The sequence below is a fragment of the Pristis pectinata genome, chromosome 6 (assembly GCF_009764475.1).
Source record: "Pristis pectinata isolate sPriPec2 chromosome 6, sPriPec2.1.pri, whole genome shotgun sequence".
Classification (NCBI taxonomy): Eukaryota; Metazoa; Chordata; class Chondrichthyes; order Rhinopristiformes; family Pristidae; genus Pristis; species Pristis pectinata.
Window position 1 is genome coordinate 83,990,887 of NC_067410.1, and position 5,179 is coordinate 83,996,065.

The following is a 5,179-nucleotide window of genomic DNA, read 5'->3' on the forward strand; positions in this document are numbered from 1 at the left end:
TGTAAATTATATTATGTTGGAACAGTATGCAAAAAACCTTGCAACTTAATACATTTCATGATATCTGAAAAATTCTTCTTATACAACGATTTAAAATGCAGTGATTTATAAAGACAACTACCACAGAAAGGTCTGATAGATTGTAGCCAGATAAATAATCTGTTGTTTGTTATAATTAATATAAGCACGTTGGCTATGACTTCTGTTTGAGCTGTGCCTTAGTACCTTTTATGTCCTCCTAACAGAACAGGAAGATGGCCCTCACAGTGGCAAATCTCATTAACACAACAGCATATCTGACAAAGGCAAGAATTACTAAGAGCTATTAGACTAAATTTCTTGAGTTCTGGAAAAGGTTTGGAGACTACTCACAACTAGAACAGGCATTAACCAAACCAGTTTATAAAATTCTGGCAACTGTATAACAGCCTTATATAAATTTGCATTGTAGTTTTTTTAATTTCAAAACATTGCATCTGATGCAGCTACTTTTATGCCAGGACTCTATTTAAATGTAGTCAGTGACCTACTGGTGTTAATTGCAGCCCCTAGAGGCTGCTCATTGATTCAGAGAGTGAAATATCAGCAGAATAGTAGAAGTGATGCTTTGGAGAAGAGGAGGGCAATGAAGTGCGAGCCATATCACTGGGAAGCAGCCCTTCCAGCACTAGAGATTGTCAGGATGAAGGGCAGGCTATTTGGACATCCTCTCTTCATTTTCTCCCACTTACTTACATTGGCTGCGCTGTAAGGTTATTAAGTTCCATGCTGGACTGTAGCTCGGTTCTGGGAACAACATTGGCACAAAGTTATGCAGCATGCAACAAATAAGTATTGCACTAAATCTTCTTCCTCTATTATAAGAAACCAGCTGATGTACCCAGCTGGGGATCATTGCTTGATGACTTCTATTCAAGGCGACTCCAGTTAAGCCATAGATCCCCTTCCTGGCACAAGCTTGTAAGAGAAATCATGAGTCATTTTTTGCAGGACACAAGTCTTTTCCTCAATTAACCAGCATCATATTTGCTGACCCGATTCAAAGTACAATAGGGAGTCCTCTTGGTACAGTGGCCAACATTCATCTCTCAAACAAAACCAAAAACATTATAACAATTCATTCATCTTATGTATTATTTATGCAAAGCTTTTGTGTGGGAGTAGACTGACACATTAGCCATGTAGGTATAGTGAATGCTCTTTAAACATAATTAAATCAGCTGGGAAGTGTATTAGGATATCTTGAGAACGTGATAGATACCAATCAAATGCATATTGATTCTTGAATCTTCTCTTTGCCTGAAAGACTATGGCATTATAGTCAGCACCTGCTGCGAAAAGAAGAAAATTCACGTTTCAGTGTAAGGGATTTTCATAAGCCCATTAAAGAGCCCTTAACTTTGTTTGTCTCCTCATGGATGCTACCTGAAATACAGCGTTTTCTGTTTTTATTTCAGATTTCCAGCATTTGCATCATTTTGCTTAGGTTGCATGGAATAGAAATACTGTGAAATATCACCTCAAGATTATGTTTAGGTGAGGTTGAAAAGTAGTTGACAATATGAAGTGAAAAATAATTGGCAACATTTACTGCAGTACATTGATTAAGAATTGCTGGGAATATACCCCAGTTCATTACACCATAAGATAGTAAAATTCTAACCCATATTCATTAAATTACACAGAACTCCAGGCAAAGGAAACAGAAAATGTTCAAAAATGTTGAAATCTCTTAGGTTTGCAGTAATTAGCAGTGGTTGAATGAAGCAATTACTCGATTCAGAGAGATGGATAATTACAGGATAAGAATGTACAGAAGAACATGTGTTTGAGAAATAGACAAAGCATAAGAATGCAGAAGAAAAATTTTGTACTGAATGTTGACAGCTCATTACATTGACACTTCAAAAGTACAACGGTTTTAGTTCACACAGTAATAATCATAAATTGCCGAAGATGAAACAGCTAACATTGGTCCAAAGTTAAAGATACCCTCAGTCCTGAGTAATGACGAACACCCAACTTTAGCTGGATCTGTATCGCCAAGAGAATGCTGTAGCTTTTGATCCTTATCCCCACCACAGCCTTAATGGAGGTCTGAATACACTGTAATTGTACACCTAAATGAAAGCTAATGTTTTGAAGCTGAGCCTCCCACTAAATATGAGAACCTGTAGGAGAGTAATTTGACTTCCTTTATCTTTGTTTAGCTTAATTTACCCATACAAACAAATATAATCCATTTTTGAAATTGTGACCCATCCAAAATGTAGAACTGCAACATGTTAAGCTTGGAGCCCACTGATTTGTAAAACTTATTTTCCTGTTTTGAAAATGAGTTTTATTTGCATAATTTAATCCTGTGATCAGAGGCCTGCTTTCTGCATAATGGAACTGGAGCTAAACTGTTTGCATTAGAATTTAATGTGACCATTTTGTAGGCAATCCTCACTCCTATCCAAACAAATTTTTTGCAATGGAAGCATTTTTGGACAAATAGTTCTGCTATTATAAGTTACTATCAATTGTTAATCAGATTGAATATCAACACAACAGCTGCATGCTCAATGTTAAAATGATAATACAGTTTTACAATAATAAGAACATTAGAGAATGAGAGCAAAACAACTGGATCCTACTAAGTGTTACAACAGGAACAGGATTCTGGCTGAATGAGGCATGTCCTGTCTGGATTCAGTTCATGCAATTAAAGTTTATTTATAAAAGAACAAATTTACAGACGCAGTTCTTAGTCATGTATTCATGTGCACATCTTTTAAAATGACTGGTGTTACACCTCACACTAAGATATTGAAATCCATAATAAACCATTTAGTAGGGGTAACTTTAAGTCCCTGGCACAGAAGAATCTAAGCAGGAAAGCAGTTAAAGGATTGGGGGAAATACCTGCTCTACTCTTGCTGGACTTGAAGTTATCGGAGGGTTGGCATGTATGTCTGAGGGAGGTGGGAACCTCCAAGCAAATCAAGATCCCATTACATCCCATTACATCAATAGGACCTCAATGCAATTATAAGCAATAAGACAGTGGGAGACCTGCTAAAGAAAATCTAACAGCAAGAACCAAACAAAATGACCAAAGGCACCTTCTTTGAGATGTTTCTTTGGACAGCTAAAGACCTCTTTTTTCTATGCTCCCTGTCCATCCCGACCTGCAGACCACTCTGGAAAATATCTAGCTTGAGTCCCCACTTTCCACTGAAATCTCCTAGCTTTACAGCTGTCTTAAAGTCATCTTGTCTCCTGTTGCAGTTTCTTAACACTCTCTGGCTCCTTTTCTGCCAAGGAGTTAGTTATATCCAGTTTTAAAAATGCATTTATTTGTTTTGTACATTTAGTTTGGTGTTTTTGTTGAGAATTTCTATTTGAACGTTTTGAACTTAAACAGGGTTTACACTCAGTTTATGATGACAACTGTCTGTACAACTTAACCATTGTTATTTCAGTTGAGAATATAAGAACAGCATTGGTGAAATAATTATTATTATTATTACTATTATTACTCACGTGTTAATGTTCCTCTGTAACCATCAAAGTCATCAATAAAGTGATGGAAACTATCCTCAACAGTTCTATCAATCTGCACTTACTCACTAATAAACCATTCATCCTTGTCCAATTTGGGTTTCACCAGGATCATTACATCCCTGGCCTGATCACACACTTGGTCCAAACACTGATCAAAGAGCTGAATTCTAGAGGTGAGGTAAGAGTGACTTGGTTGAGTGTAACATCAAGTGCCTTGGTAAAACTGGCCAATGGACATCAAAGGGAAAACACTCCTATGGCTGGAGTCAAATCTCACACAAAGGAGGACACAAGAGAGAACAGCATCTGTGGAGGAATCGTTGACATTTCAGGTCAAAACTCTGATGTAAGGTTTAGATCCAAAATGTCAATGATTCCTTTCCCGACACAGATGCTGCTCGACCCACTGAGTTCTTCCAACAGATTGTTTGTTACTTACACAAAGGAAGCTGGTTATGGCTTTGGAGGTCAATTATCTCAGCCAAGAGGCATCATTGCATGAGATCCTCAGGGCAGTGTCCCAATCCCAACCATCTTCACCTGCTTCATTTATGACCTTCCTGTCTTCGTAAGTTCAACTCCATTGTTGGCTCATCATCATCATCTTCTCCAGGGCCCATAGACTTTGACTGTCGACCTTGTCAGTGATACCCAGTTCTCCCAAAATGAATGACTGAATGAATAAATGAATAACAAGCAATAAATAACTGATAAAAAAATAGACAGGCAGACAGTGATTCTTAAGTAACCTTACTAGATTCAGCCTAGCAGCCTGCAAATGACCATTTTATTCCTGCTGTCTATCACTTAGTTCTTTGTCCATGCTGATATATTATTTTCAAGAAGCTGAGCCCTAATCTTCATAACAACTTGTTATGTGACACCTGATCACGTTACTTAATATCTGAAGATACTACATTAGCTGGTTCCCGTTTATTTATCTTGCTGGAGGTCAAGAAGCTCTACTTAGTTTATCAAACATGATTATAGCTGTGAAGTTAAATACTTTCACCCCTTGACACAGCTCATTGGAACAGGCTGCTGGCTGCAGTGTTTTGGGTTTTGTGCTTTCTGACATTTTATCATTAGCCTTGAGTATGATTGTGATCAAAGTTGAATGCTAGAAAAAGTCTCTTTGAATTAGTGTCCTATCATGCTCTCTGTTCCATCTTTGTTTAAATTCTAACCCTACAAATGCTGTAGTAAAGGAAGCACAATTTCCATGAAAAACACTTGGTCTTAATTCAAATGAAGAAATAAAATCTGATGATACAAACTGTACCTTTCCCAAATTGTATAAGGGAAGGGCTGATGACATAAAATTAAACATTCAGAAAGTTTTTTAAAAAAATAATTCATTTTTAAAAAATCAGTATTAATATAGATCCCTGCTATATTATTATAACCACATAGTTTTTAATTTGCTTAAAAAGCATTTCCATAAATTTATATGAACAAAGCTTGTTGGCAAGGTCACATGTAAAAATATCAAATAACATAAGCTTTACCAATAGTATTGCTCAAAAATAATGTTTTTCATCCTCCTTCTTTTACAATATAATTAGCTTTCGTCACTGAACACTAGCAATAGCATTGTAGTTTATGGAAATGGAGACACCTACTGGAGTTA